The sequence below is a fragment of the Ranitomeya variabilis genome, chromosome 2 (assembly GCF_051348905.1).
Source record: "Ranitomeya variabilis isolate aRanVar5 chromosome 2, aRanVar5.hap1, whole genome shotgun sequence".
NCBI lineage: Eukaryota > Metazoa > Chordata > Amphibia > Anura > Dendrobatidae > Ranitomeya > Ranitomeya variabilis.
Genome location: NC_135233.1, coordinates 497,380,209 through 497,396,395, shown reverse-complemented (window position 1 = coordinate 497,396,395; position 16,187 = coordinate 497,380,209). Strand labels below are relative to the sequence as shown.

Below are 16,187 nucleotides of genomic sequence, written 5' to 3'. Positions count from 1 at the left end.
CGTAAATAGTAAATGCTTGTGCTTGAACCACTTTGGGAACATATGCGAGTTTTGGGCAAACCGGATATTTTGATCATTCATTTGTTGTTCCCAGTTTGTGTTGGTCTAGCCCACCTTACATGTTCAAGGACTGAATTCACAAATGTATTAAGGGTTTATCCAAGTTTTGGTTCGGTTTAGGTGGGGTCTCTTACAGACACACAGAGTTAGAAGGTTTCGATAGAGGCCTCTATACAGTAGAGCAGATTCGGTTCATATCTATCATGTGGGGATTTACATTTTAAAATTAGGTTTGTCAAGCTTCATTGAGGAGGCTGCGGTGGTTTTGGGGGCCTTGTATGTTTGATGCATTAATGGGCATGCGTGCTCAGTGGATATCATTTGAACTATAAGTTTGTGGACTTTTAATGAGTAATTTTTAAATACATGTATTTTTTTGGTTTTACGATAATTTATTTGAATGATTAATTATTAGGTAACCTATTAATAAACTCTTATATCACATCAAGAACACAGATGAATGTTACCGTGGTCCAAGAAGTGCCATACAGATAATTTAAAATACTTTTATTCTTGTAAATAATTTAAAATACAAACCAAACTAATATATATGAATACAAAGATGCCTCATAAAACAACCTATTGCGGTCAGCAAGAGCAGGATATTAATTTACGTCCCGCAACAGGGAGCACACTGGGAATATAACAAATTGCCGAAAAAATCATGTCATATACAGTCTCTTAAATGTTATCACTGCATAATTATTGCACACAAACCCAAATGAATTGTGCTAATACCGGACTATTACCGGACTATTGTATTCATCGGCAAACTGAGGGTTAGGCTATAATGTACACCGCATCTTAAATGTCTCCTCCCCATACCATCTACCTGGACATAGTGAGCGGTGCGCCCCGTCCCCTACACATATTACCTGTTCCGTGCTTCCCGTTACATGTGCTCAGCCGAATCGCGGATACAGCACGCCATTCGGCTGAGCACGTGTAACGGGAAGCACGGAACAGGTAATATGTGTAGGGGACGGGGCGCACCGCTCACTATGTCCAGGTAGATGGTATGGGGAGGAGACATTTAAGATGCGGTGTACATTATAGCCTAACCCTCAGTTTGCCGATGAATACAATAGTCCGGTAATAGTCCGGTATTAGCACAATTCAATTGGGTTTGTGTGCAATAATTATGCAGTGATAACATTTAAGAGACTGTATATGACATGATTTTTTCGGCAATTTGTTATATTCCCAGTGTGCTCCCTGTTGCGGGACGTAAATTAATATCCTGCTCTTGCTGACCGCAATAGGTTGTTTTATGAGGCATCTTTGTATTCATATATATTAGTTTGGTTTGTATTTTAAATTATTTACAAGAATAAAAGTATTTTAAATTATCTGTATGGCACTTCTTGGACCACGGTAACATTCATCTGTGTTCTTGATGTGATATAATAGATATATGGAGTGTTGCCCACTCCCCTGATGGGGTTATGGGTTTGGGCGTTATGCTTACTATTAATAAACTCTGCTGCATTTATTCACCAAAAGAGTCTGTAGTCTTTATTGGGTTGTACTCAAGGGGTGTTCTGTGGTGTCTGCGATTGCATGGGTTGAGGGGCTGAACGATATTTCCAAAAACACATGTCAAGGGGCATAAAATTTTTAGGCGAGTGGAAAAAAATGCTCATTTTTTTCCTCAACTAGACCAGAAAGATTGCTATTCATCAACTTAATTCATTTATGATTTTCATCCTGTAAACATGGACATCATTTGCTGGTTGGGAGTTACAATCGCATGGATCATGCCCATGCTACTATTTTAATGCAGACACAAAGTATTTTTGCTTTTAATTCACTCTACCTGATTGAACAAAGCTGCTTGATACCTCACAAGCCTTATCTATGCAAAATGGAGTGGATTGCACAGGAATCTGTACAGAATGTTGTTCTATCTAACTTTCTGCTATTACGTTTTACTTAGTGTAAATTTTTATGGTCCTTACTATGGGGGATGGTTCACAGAGTAATAATGCACAGCAGCCTAAAGACACGCCCCAGAGGATCCTGTGAGCCACAAGCCTTCAGTAAAGCGCATAAAAATTAGCACAGAATAAAAAGGCCCATATCTCTAGAGCAGTATGGCGAATTTATTTAATACAGGTCTTCTTTAAGTGGAACAATATTCTTAGTTAAAGTGACAACGTGATTTTTGGTTATAATTCATCGTGGACAGAAACTTACACATAAGCAGAAGAAATAGTGGCAGAGCAGCACTTTATACATGGCAATCTCTGTACTAGGGATTGGAGGACAGTTTGCCACACAATTAGTTCTTAAGAGGGACAGGTTGGATTCAACCCAAAACTACTGTCCTAGTGTAGGTCTCTGTGAGAATACCCACTACCACAGCATAGTCAGCCTAAGCATGCAGCTGGTAATTGTCTGAATTGGCCCTCAAGGTCACACCAAATGTTCATATGTGAAATTTGAGACTTAGGAGGCATAGAATGGGCCAATAAATTTTGGTCACTGATTTATGGCTCAATAATATTGGTCTGAAACATTATTTTAAATTAAAGAAAAACAAATTAAGTTTGTTACTGACACACAAATCTCATGAAACTTCACTTCTTACTTGTTTTACAGGTTTGATCAGTTTCACGCAAATACTACGTAATTCAACAGGATCTTTCCCCAGGCAGTAGGTTTTCTGTTTTTCCTACAATGAGCTTTAATTCTCATCACGCAGTTATATAAAACCAGAGCAATGCAACTAAAACTAGACTATAGTGACTGCCCTCTCCGGTCACACACAATGTGTATTAGTAGCTTAAGGCTCCAGATTTTACTGAATATAGTGGACACAGACAGCGACATCTTTACCTGCTCTGAATACCGAACAGCTGAGGTTACTATACTGCATTTGTAAAGATATGCAAGTCATGCTTAATGTCTCTACTGTACCAAACACAAGAGCGATAATTAAAGGGATTGTCCAGTGAAAACAAATTATTGACTGTTTTCATACACCTGTTGCTTAATGAATGTATTCATTGATGTAATTGTGTCATGTGACTTGTTCCAACTGTTTTTCATTGGCACTTTAGTATTTTCGTAAATCCTTTTGATTGTGTAGCCAATCTGTGATAAAGAACGCAATTGAGCGTTCGAAAAGAGTCTTGCTCCCCCCTTGCCCTGTATATGCAACCTGTCTAATTTTTGTACATTTTTAATGGACTGAAAATAAAGAAATAACAATTTTACCAGACGCTGGAACAACAACTTTTTTTTTTCCTTCATAGATAAAGGGTGCATGAGCTGGTCACCAGCCAGTATTTGTGGTGCTGTTGGGTGCGGTGGAGATTGATGGAGGGTTATTCTCATATAGTGAATGGGCTCCACATACGCACACATAAAATGACTGATTAGGGAACGTCATAGGCCGCTCTGAACAGATGTGTTTTGAGGGACGGCCTAAAACTGGGAAAGTTGTGGATAGTCCAAATTTCTTGGGGTAGAGCATACCAGAGGAGTGGCGCAAAGCGAGATAAGTCTTGGAGCCAGGAGTAGGAGGTATGGATTAGTGTAGAGGTTAGTCGAAAGGCGTTTGCGCAACGAGAGGGTAGGCTGATAAACCAAAATGTGGGAGGAGATATAGGGGAGTGCCACACTGTGAAGAGCTTTGTGGGTGAGAACAAGCAGTTTGAATTGAATCCTATAATGAATGGGCAGCCAGTGTAATGACTGGCAAAGAGCGGACGCATCCAAGTACCGATTAGCCAAATGGATGACCCTGGCTGCTGCATTAAGGATGGACTGGAGAGGGGAAGGTCGAGTGAGGGGGAGGCCAACTAATAGACCATTGCAGTAGTCCAGGCGGGAGAGGATCAGGGCGACAGTGAGGTTTTTTGTTGTTTCCATGGTGAGAAAGGGTATGTGCACACGTCAGGATTTCTTGCAGAAATTTCCTGAAGAAAACCGGAAATTTTCTGCAAGAAATCTGCGTTTTTTTCACTTTTTTTAGCATTTTGCAAGCGTAATTAGCTTGCAGAATGCTAAAAAGTTTTCCAAGCGATCTGTAGCATCGCTTGGAAGGTTGGTCACACTTGTCAAACAGAGTGTTTGACAAGTGTGACCAACTTTTTACTATAGATGCAGCCTATGCAGCATCAATAGTAAAAGATCGAATGTTTAAAAATAATTAAAAAAATTGTTATACTCACCTGCAGACAGCCGATCTCCTCAGCGGCTTCCGTTCCTATAGATGGTGTGTGTGTGCAGGACCTTCAATGACGTCGCGGTCACGTGACCGCGACGTCATCGCGGTCATGTGACCGTGACGTCATCGTAGGTCCTTCACACACACCATCTATAGAAACGGAAGTGGCAGCGTGCACCGCTGAGAGGCGGGAAGACTCCGGGAGCCATCGAAGGTGAGTATATGACTTTTTTATTTTAATTCTTTTTTTTTTTTTACCAATTATATGGTGCCTAGTCCGTGGAGGAGAGTCTCCTCTCCTCCACCCTGGGTACCAACCGCACATGATCTGCTTACTTCCCGCATGGTGGGCATAGCCACATGCGGAAAGTAAGCAGATCAATGCTTTCCTAGGTGTGCGGAATCCCCGCAATTCCGCATATTTAATGAACATGTTGCTTTTATTTCCGCGATGCGATTTTTTCGTGGAAAAAAATGCAACATTTGCACAAGAAATGCGGAATACACTGAAAATAATGGGAAGCATATGTAAGCGGTTTTTTTTGCGCATTTTTTTAGCGTTTTTATACCGAAAAAATGCGAAAAAAACGCGAAAAATACTGAACGTGTGCACATGGCCAAAGGGGCAGATTCTAGAGATGTTCTTTAGGTGTAAGCGGCAAGAGATTGTATATGAGAGGTGAAGGAGAGATTGGTGTCAAACATAACATGTTGCATTTCTGTTTTTCGCTACCCTTCTTCCCAGAGCCATAACTTTTATTTTTTCGTCAATATGGCCATGTGAGGGCTTGTTTTTTTGCAGGACAAGTTGTACTTTTGAACGACACCATTGGTTTTACCATACAGTGTTCTCAAAAAGGGGGAAAAAATTCCAATTGCGGTGAAATTGCAAAAAAAGTTCAATTCTACAACGTTTTTAGTTTTCTTTTTATCATGTTCAACAAATGCTAAAACTGACCTACCATTATGATTCTCCAGGTCATTACGAGTTCACAGACACCAAACATGTCTAGGTTCTTTTTTATCTAAGTGGTGAAAAAAAATCCAAAGTTTGTTAAAAAAAAAAATTAAAAAATTGCATCATTTTCCGAGACCTGTAGCGTCTCCATTGTTCATGATCTCAGGCTGGCTGAGGGCTTATTTATTTTTTTGCGTGCCAACCTGACGTTTTTAATTATACCTTTTTTGCGCAGATATGATCTTTTAATCGTCAGTTATTGCATTTTAAAGCAATGTTGTGGCGACCCAAAAAAATTTAATTATGGCACTTTTACTTTTTTCTTGTTACGCCGTTTAGCGATCGGTTTAATTATTTTTTTATATTGATAGATCGGGCGATTCTGAAGGTGGCGATACCAAATATCTGCATGTTTGAGGTTTTTTATTGTTTTATTTTGAATGGGGCGAAAGGGAGGCGATTCGAACTTTTATATTTTTATTGTTTTTAACATTTTAAAAACATTTTTTTTATCTGGCATGCTTTAATAGTATTCATGGGAGACTAGAAGCCACCATAACCAGATCGCCTCTGCTAAATACAGGCGATGTTCAGATCACCTGTATGTAGCAGAATACCTCACTTGCTATGAGCGCCGACCACTGGGCAGCGCTCATTGCAATCCGGCATTGACAACCATAGAGGTCTGCAGGAGACCTCTGGTTGTCATGCCAACCCATCGGTGACCCGCAATCACGTGATGGGGGTCACCGATGGGCGGATTTCCGAAAGAGAATGTTAAATGCCGCTGTCAGCAGCATTTACAGGGTTAATAGCCACGGGTGGATTGCGATTCCACCCGCGGCTGTTCCAGGGACATGTCAGCTGTTCAAAACAGCTGACTTATGCCAGGAAAGATATGGGCTCACCGCTGGAGCCCAGATCAAAGGGGGGCGCTTGTCGTGAAAGGGGTTAAAAATGTTGAAAACGTCCTAATACCCAAGGACATTATGGTACATCCTCCTGGGATAGTGGGCCTTTAAGAGGAATCTGTCAGCAGGTTTCTGCATTGTAAGCTGAAAACGGCATGCTGTAGAGGTTAAAGAACAGATTTCAGCAATGCCTCATCAAGCTATGTGGTTTTGTTTGCTATCAATGATCGTTCTAGCACCAGGAGGTTATCATTGGTCCGACACGGCAGTGGGTGTATACTGGTCCGACACGGCAGTGGGTGTATACTGGTCCGACACGGCAGTGGGTGTATACTGGTCCGACACGGCAGTGGGTGTATACTGGTCCGACACGGCAGTGGGTGTATACTGGTCCGACACGGCAGTGGGTGTATACTGGTCCGACACGCCCCCTCCTGTGATAAGCACCTCACTGTCTATGGACACTGTATACACAGAGCCTGGTGTGGGCGGGAGCAGCTTCCTCAGCTCTGCTGTATTGCCAAGTCTAAAAGCTCTGATTGCACCCAATAATCTAAGTGATACCTTGTTGGATTCAGCTTCTCTGTGCCTATACCAGGCTGCTCTCAGATGAGGTAGCAAAAACCTGCTGACAAATTCCCTTTAAGCAAGCTGCTGTACAATTCCAGTAGTTGCAAAGTAGAGCCTGAGAAGCTAAGTACGTACTTAAAATGGTGGGTGTCAGCTGTAACACATTCTTACGAATTTTTTTTTGTTTAAATACATTCAAAACATATCACCTTAAATGTACTTTTAGTATAATGTACAAAGTGTAAAAAAAAGTCTCAATCACTGGGACACATAAAAGGCATTACACAATAATGACATGTAAAAAATGATGCTGTACCCAAACAGACCCTCAATTAAAGGGTTTACAATCCTAGAGAACCCCTCTTTGGAACACAAAATGAAACTTTCTTGTATACATGATGCTTTAATAATAACATGCTATTGTTCCTTGGTCATATCTAGAACATTTTTGTTTGCAAATTTTAATCTGGAGCAAGCTGCATGGAGGAATCTGAAACACATTTTTTCTCCATCTTAAAAACAAGATTAAGCACCCGGCCAACCAACGTATCAGCTTTTCATAGCAGGTTAATGAATGAAACTAACATATTCAAGATAACACATGAAATGCAGACTGTAAAAAAAACACTTATTACTGCATTGTAAATGGAGAATTTTTTCCATAACTCACTTAACCTTCATGTGTTTCCAACTACTGTTCAAGACCAGGTGACCATAATATGGGGTGGATACCACGGTTGTACAGTGGCGTGAATTGACACTGAAAAATTAATAACCTGGAAAGTCTGATAATCAAGCACTAGGTTTCAACGGAAGTCTACAATAGTATTTGTTTTCACAAGAACAGGATCATGAAACTGAGTAGACCAAAACAATTAAACCTATATATTCTCATGTTTATTCCCGTGGGGAGAGGATTCCAGCTAAAATAGATGCAGACCACCAATTGTCTTACATCAATATGCCCTGGAAAGGGAGAGGACGGGGTTGGCGATACTCAGTACCCACTACATCTAAAGACAGAGGGTGGACACACTTAGCGTGAGAAGACCACTGAGATATCACACCAGCAATCCTCTAAGAGCACTCCCAGAAGACACTAGCTGACTGCCTACAGTACTTCCAACCAGACAGAGGGAAACTGAGCTAACACCAGCACCTTGCTGAAGAGACTGGAGGTATTTAAACCTTCAGCAAGGGTGTGAATTAGCAGCAGAAGGTGGAGGTAACTGTTGGGTCCAAGAGGGAGAAGGATATCACTCCATAACAGATGCAAAAATCAAGAAGGTGCTTGTAGAGTTAATTGCAATGACCTTCTACAGCCAGATCCAGGATGACTGTATCACACCCGACACACCAATGACATAGACTTTCCATAGTGACACATTTGCAAGAGAACAGTATTGTGCCCAAATGTAGAGACCAAGTATCATTAACTGAAAAATCCCTCCAACTTTTACACTGATTCTATCTTGTGCCATCTAAATGACATAAATTGCATCCTTCCAATATATAAGACTTGCTACAGAGGCTCGGACTTAGCAGATGATACCTGGCACATCTGGTGGCTTTGACCTGTGATAAACGCTTTATGGTGAAATGTAAAATACTGGATGAAAGTTTTTGACACATCTGTTCATTCAGTGGCTTTACTTATTCTTATTGGAATGTGCACATTGTAGATTCAGACAAAGCAGAAAAAAACAACGTCACTTGTACGGAAACAAAACGTTAAAAAAAAAAGTGTGAAACAAATCCAAATGTGTAAAATCTTTATACCCTAGATAATCTCTCAAGTAGCTTTATCAGATCATCACCTGGAATGGAAGAGCACTTGTTGAAGGCTGCTTTGCCTTCACTGTGCAATCCAACTCATCCCAAACCATCTCAGTTGGGTTGAGGTTAGGCGATTGTGGAGGCTACATCATCTGATGCATCCTTACATCCCTCTCCTTTTAGGTCACATAACCTGGAGGAGCATTTTGTTCTCTTGCAACACAAACGATGATCCCACTAAGTGTAAACCAGATGGGATATCATGTCGCTGCAGAATGATGTGGTAGCCATGCTGAGTAATGTGCCTTGAATTTGGAATAGTCACCAACAAAACAGCACCACACCATTACACCTCCCCCTCCATGCTTCATGGTGGGCAGATGAAAACCATAGCATGAACAGGTGTCCAAACTTGATACATACTGTAATTTCTCAATTTCTTACAAATTAGGTGAAGGTTTGGTTTCATTCTTCCCATGCAGTAATACTTCTAGGAGACAAACCTTCACATGCCAATAATAAAACACACTGCTTGATTCATCTATATGGCCAACAGAAGTCCATATAGTTGCTAAAGGAAAGTCATGTGCTCTATCTTTCCTAATGGCCAAACACAGCAGTATTACAATCATGTTGTCGGAGTGCATAGAAGTCAACAAACATGATAGCCTAGAACATTTCTTCTCTACCATCTGCTTTTACAAACTGCTCCAGTCTAGCCACTGTGATATACTCACATCATTCATGGGACACTTCGCATCAATTCTTGCCATTAACGAGTCTGTACTGTATATTTAAAAGGTATTGTACCAGACTGCTCTGTTGACGTGTCGTCAACAGAAGCTATTGAATTGCTGGAAGTAGCGATCTGTGACTGCTATATGCCGGCCGATATCAGCACCAGGCACAACAGAAAAGTAGGTAGCAACTACCTGCCCATTAGTTCTTAGGCCCATAGTAAAAGAAAAAAAAAAAGTCACAGATAATGCCTTTAAGTAGTTTCTCACTCTTAAGGACCAGCTCATCTGTTCATTACTTGATAAGCCCTTTAATTACAATAGGCACTATGTCATCTTACATTTTCCTGTGATGCGTCTGCGGCGCCCCCGCACCGCCGCAGGGCCGAGGGGGTACCCGGAGCCGGGCCTCTAGTTCTCAGTCTCGGGGTTGTCACGGTGGCTAGACCCGGTCCGTGGCCCTGTCCGTCAGTGGGGGACGTCCGGTGTAATAGGTGGTAGTTTTTGGTAGCAATGGAGCGGTGCGGTTGTGGGGTGTAAGTCGCGGTAAATAACGAGGACACCAGGTTGCAGTCTCTTTACCTCTTTACTGGAGATCTCTGAGTCCTCAGTCCGGAACACGGTTCACCAGGCTACGCAAGTCCGGCCGGTCCAATGGCACCTCCAGAGTTCTCCTCTCAGGTGGAAATCTGTGCCTTCCTTCTAGCGCTATGTGTTGTAGTCCTTCCCTGCTGTGCTCACGGAAAGTAACCCCACAACGGTTGTGTCTGTTTCTTAAGTTCCCTCACAACTCGATTTGATGTTCCTCTGTAATCCACCCCTTCCCTGTATTCAGGTTGGAATGGCACCCGTTTGTCAGGTAGGCCTGGAGTTCTTCCGGGACCCTAGAGTCGCCCCTCTCCCGCAATTGCCCCCCAAGACTTCATAGGTGATATGTGGTAGACAGCCCGCCTGAGACCGACTGTCCTGCCGCTGTTTGGAGTATGGCTTGAAGCTGTATTCTAATCCACTCCCTCGGCGTTCCGGCCACCGGTATTGCGCCTCAGCAGGGTGCTGCCTCTTTCAACAAAACCCCTGCTGGTATTCTCCTTCTGCTTGATCTAGTTTCTCACTCAGCACAATCTATCTCGCTTCTAGTCCTTTCTTGAGTCCCGCCGCTTCCAGGAGCCTGCGCGGACCCGTTACGTTCTTTCAATGCCAAGCCTCTGCCAGGATCCCACCCCTGGCAGAGACCCTACAGTCTCTCCCTTCACAACACCCCCTGCCACAGGGTGTTGCTCCGTTCAATCCCGTCAGCGTTCTCTCTAACTTCCTGCCTGACCCCCAGTTTACCCACTATGGTGGGGAGTGGCCTAATGAATAGCACCCTTAGCTCCCCCCGGAGGCCCAGCTGTGAAACATATTGGTGTCTGTGATACCTGATTGGAGGAACTCCTTCAGTGCCATCGAACGTACCATGGCTCCCCTTAGTGGTAGAGCCACAGTACTGCAACGACCAGAACTCTGGGGCGCTGCACTCCCCCCTGGTTAAACACAGTACTCCGGGACTGGGAAGAAAAACAACAATACAGATTAGCAAAAAGACATACAATTTTGTTGAGTGCAAAACGATAAGTATACTTGAACAGGCTTCCCTTTATGGGAGGTGAGGACACTTAACGTTACAAACATGGTCAACATTATAAATTACAGGCTATGCATAACTCCTGTTACCCAACCGGGTATTCTACTTAGTGCAAATTCTGGAACAATAAATTAACATTGCCTTTAAGAAACATACACTCTTAGTTTACCAAAGGCCTTCCTATAATCACATTACAGGGTAAGGTAACTTCACATTCTCCTACTTTGAACCTGCAGGACCGCCTGTCCCTATGGCACCAGACCTACTGCCTCTCCTTTCTTTTACAGGACCGCCCCGTTCAGCCAGGGCCTACTGCCTTTCGCTACTATACATAGTATAGACATAACATTCCTTTCGTTTAAAGAACTCTGAGCCCGCTCTACTCGGCTCCTTTAAGGACTCACTCTCTAACCCCTACGGGTTCACTCTCTGTCCTTAGTAACAAAGTAACTTTCAATGGGGACGCGGGGTTTACCTTCTATCCTCACCTTCATTATTACTTCGCTTACTTTCAACTATGCAGACCTCTACATCTACCCCTACGGGCTCTCTGCATCTTTTCTTTCTGCAAAACATTATTCAGATTTCACATTTCAACAAATTCAACACATATAACTTAGCATGTAAAACAGTTACATTTCTTTTTCAAGCTTCATCATCACATTACTGTTCTGCAACAGTATCTCTCTCAAGTTCAATTTCACACATCCCCTTTAAGAGGGGACCAAGTCTTTCTGAGGTAGCTCGTCTTCTCAGCCTACCAGCCCACACAAAGGTTCCGGTATGGTATCTTCGCAAAGTGTCTTTAACTAGAACCGGTAGGAAAGGTATCTTCACAAAGTGTCTTTGGCTCAAACCAATAGGGCAAATATCTTCGCAAAGTGTCTTTGGCTAAAACCAGTAGGGAGCACCTTTAAGAAGGTGCAAACTATTTACAAAAGAAAGTTCGAATCATGCACAGTCCATGATTTCTGCAGTTTGTGTAACTTTAAAACTTGTATAAACTTCAGGAAAACAACAGTGACCCCGGGTCAACAAAGGGGTCATTAACCCTGGACAGGTTTAGCAGCAACTTAAAAGAACAAACAGTAACTATTTACATTTTCATGGTATCGAGGTTTATTCTTCTTCTGGTGGCTTGGGTTCCTGAACCCCGGCCACTGTAGCGCCAGTGTCCTCGGTTCGAACATGCAGATGGACTCGACTGGCCAACTCTGGGGCTGCTACTAGACGTACCGTTGCGATGGTGACAAGTTCAGGTGCTCCCGGGACCAGGTCTGGGGTAGCAAGTGCCGCGGCTCCAGACATACACCGCCGAACATTCCGTGCATACCACCCGAGTGGGTTCAAGTGGCGGCTGTAGGTCACTGGATCCCCCTTTTTTAACGGTTCTCCGCTTCGGCCACAACAGGGAGCCCTCACGTTACAATGCGCAACGAAAACATCAGTATCCAGTCCCGGCTCGTGTATGAGGCCCCACCCCCTTTTTACATGGTAGGCCAACACAGTGCCCCGCCTTACCGCGTCTCTGTCATCCCATGCCGGGGGGGGTTGTTGTACTTTCGATGGGCCCATCGACTCAGCTCCTTTCCGTCCTTTCCACTGCAGAATCAAGCACTGTCTATATTGTTCCCATGTAAGCACCGCAAGAGTGGACCCGTTCTCCCGGGATCCATCTGCTCTAAACCAGGGGGTGTCCCACCGAAGAACTACTCCATCTAAGCTCACATCCACAGGCTCCCCCACTCCAGTCGACAGCGGTGGCACCATCCTCCCCAGGTCATCGGGGGATAACACCATTAGCCCTGCCGAGATAAGTCGCTCCCTACTGCGATAGAGGTGGGTCATGGAAGCGGGCTCGCGGAGGGGAGCAGGGACGTCGGCCATACCTGCGCCTAATATGGTTCCATCGGTGTCGCTCCGGTCCGTTAACGAGGACGCTGGAGTCTGCTGCAGCCCGGACCGGGGCTCCTCCAATGGGATGCTCGGATTCGGCTCCGCTGGCTGTGGTTCCTCCTCCTCTAACTCCGAGGTCGGGATTGGTGGACGTAACTCCGCTGTCGGGTTCGCAGGCTTCCGGTCCATCTCCGGTGAAGAAGGGCAGGCCGGAACTGCTTCTTCCTCGCTCAGGCACTCGCCGTTCATCATCGCTGCCTGATAGTCGGTGGCAGTGCATGCACCTAGCTCCGCCATTTCTCCGAGGTCGGGCTTCTTCGTCACCAGCCTCTCGCCGTTGCATATCAAGGGGTGTTTCTCTTCTGCTTTGGGGCAGGTCATTCCTCTGCAGCCAGAAGTGCAGGGGGCGGTAGCCATTTCTCGCGCCACACTGGGAGTCTCCGCCCATAACACGCCCTCCTTCCCCTTGAGTGTAGCAATGGCGGCGCCTTTTGGCGGGAACTTTTGGCGGCTAGTGGCGCAGCACAGTCTTGCAATAAAGTACAGTCTAAGCACAACAAATCACAGTCTCTAGGCACACATGACCTGATTCTTCAGGCTTAAGTAGATCCTGTTCGTGACGCCAAGTCTGCGGCGCCCCCGCACCGCCGCAGGGCCGAGGGGGTACCCGGAGCCGGGCCTCTAGTTCTCAGTCTCGGGGTTGTCACGGTGGCTAGACCCGGTCCGTGGCCCTGTCCGTCAGTGGGGGACGTCCGGTGTAATAGGTGGTAGTTTTTGGTAGCAATGGAGCGGTGCGGTTGTGGGGTGTAAGTCGCGGTAAATAACGAGGACACCAGGTTGCAGTCTCTTTACCTCTTTACTGGAGATCTCTGAGTCCTCAGTCCGGAACACGGTTCACCAGGCTACGCAAGTCCGGCCGGTCCAATGGCACCTCCAGAGTTCTCCTCTCAGGTGGAAATCTGTGCCTTCCTTCTAGCGCTATGTGTTGTAGTCCTTCCCTGCTGTGCTCACGGAAAGTAACCCCACAACGGTTGTGTCTGTTTCTTAAGTTCCCTCACAACTCGATTTGATGTTCCTCTGTAATCCACCCCTTCCCTGTATTCAGGTTGGAATGGCACCCGTTTGTCAGGTAGGCCTGGAGTTCTTCCGGGACCCTAGAGTCGCCCCTCTCCCGCAATTGCCCCCCAAGACTTCATAGGTGATATGTGGTAGACAGCCCGCCTGAGACCGACTGTCCTGCCGCTGTTTGGAGTATGGCTTGAAGCTGTATTCTAATCCACTCCCTCGGCGTTCCGGCCACCGGTATTGCGCCTCAGCAGGGTGCTGCCTCTTTCAACAAAACCCCTGCTGGTATTCTCCTTCTGCTTGATCTCGTTTCTCACTCAGCACAATCTATCTCGCTTCTAGTCCTTTCTTGAGTCCCGCCGCTTCCAGGAGCCTGCGCGGACCCGTTACGTTCTTTCAATGCCAAGCCTCTGCCAGGATCCCACCCCTGGCAGAGACCCTACAGTCTCTCCCTTCACAACACCCCCTGCCACAGGGTGTTGCTCCGTTCAATCCCGTCAGCGTTCTCTCTAACTTCCTGCCTGACCCCCAGTTTACCCACTATGGTGGGGAGTGGCCTAATGAATAGCACCCTTAGCTCCCCCCGGAGGCCCAGCTGTGAAACATATTGGTGTCTGTGATACCTGATTGGAGGAACTCCTTCAGTGCCATCGAACGTACCATGGCTCCCCTTAGTGGCAGAGCCACAGTACTGCAACGACCAGAACTCTGGGGCGCTGCACGTGCTCAGGAAATCTCAAGTAACGAGTACACTTGCTCATCACTAGTTCTAACAAATCCACAGTGAGGCACCAAGCACAACGTTCGCTAACAGCAGTACATGACATAATCCTCATTTCAGCTGTTGAAAGGAATAACGTGACAAACATGCATAAATCCAACAAAGCTTCCGACACTTCTACATTGATGTGTCAGGCCACAGATGGCTTTGCTTTTGGAAATTACAGGTCTTCTGTTGCTGGCATCTGGTATCCATGAAGTTTCCATAATGGACATCCATAGCATCCGTCATCCGTGTAACTGCCCTAAACAAAGAGCAGATGAAAAGCCGTATCTGGGGGCATTACTTTCTGTATTCTGCCACAAGCTAACATGGAGATTACACATTCCACAGTAGGGGCCATGAGATACATTGCATCTGCTTTATAGTTAGAAAGGTTGTCCACTGTGTGGACAACATCTGAAGTTCTCGAAACTTAAGGTAAAATAAGAAAAGCCTTTGCTCTCCTCCCGCGTAGTGTCGGGTCACCCTCCGTTCGCATGACTTTGCTATGTCATGTGAGTGCAGCAACCAATATCACGGGAGTACCGGGACACACACACAGATATCACTGGAATGGCACAAGTGCAGAAGGAGAGTATAAGTTTTTCTTAATTTTACTTAGGGGACATGGGCATTTAAGGGGTTGTCCAACTAGTAGGCATTTAAAAGGCATTTGAAAGGAATTTTCCATACCAATTAACCCCCTTATGAAGGCATAGTAAGCTGTGGGACCGGACACATGAAGCACACAGCATATAGTTCATAATACTTAATTTGCCTTGACGTGGAGCTGAAGAAAAATTGATTAATATATTAGCTTCTCTGTTCCAGAAATCTGCCCCACAATTTTGTTGGATGGTGGCACGTTAGATCAAGCCATCTGTCTGCCAAGCAAAATCCACTTTCTGCGATGCCACGTCACCTTGTCAGACATGACAGTGTCAAAGACACAAATATGGTGTCAAGCATGAAAAAAAAGCAAGGATTTTTTTTTTTTTTTCCCCACGTACCTCATGCCAGAATTGCAGCACATTTAGCTTCATTTCTCACGGTATTTTAAACATTTTCTTTTGTAAAGTGATAATGGAGCTGTAAATCTAATGGTAATTAATTGTGCCCATTAAAAAAAGTGTATATTTAAAAAAAAAAAAAGAAAAAAAAGGCAAACAAAAAAAATTTGGTTCAGGCTTTGGTTATGAAACTTTTAGGACCTTAGTGTAAATAGATAATTTTACTAAATATTTTTAACTCAAGGCATCCACACTGACTACGGTAGTTATAAATGAAGCAAAAACTGTAATTTCTACTTATGATGTTCTAATAGCTTAATATTCATCAGGAATGTCAACCTGTTTCAAGCAGAGTCAGGGGGAATCCAGAGGTCGTTTTTTTTTTTTTTTTTTTTTTTTTATAGGAAAAAAATGGATTGACATTGATTCGTGTTTTTAAAGGTGCATTCTCGACTGCACATTATATCCTATCCAAAGGATAAGGGAAAGCTTTAAGATCACTGGGGGTCTGACAGCCGTGACCTCTATGGATCCTGAGACTTGGGATTTGGAAAAACTCCAGCTGTGGAGGGGAGGTCGATAATGTGCATTCATCCTAATAGGTCAGCCAATCATCAGCCAAGTGCGGCACTCTGCAATCTTC

The 16,187-nt window shown here is 44.5% G+C and overlaps 1 protein-coding gene across 3 annotated transcripts in view; it reads right to left on the bottom strand.

Moving 5' to 3' along the window:
• The window catches only part of KCNQ1 (potassium voltage-gated channel subfamily Q member 1), a 159,710-nt gene that overhangs the window by 66,730 nt on the left and 76,793 nt on the right, over positions 1–16,187 (bottom strand). The gene's annotated exons all lie outside the window — the stretch shown is intronic.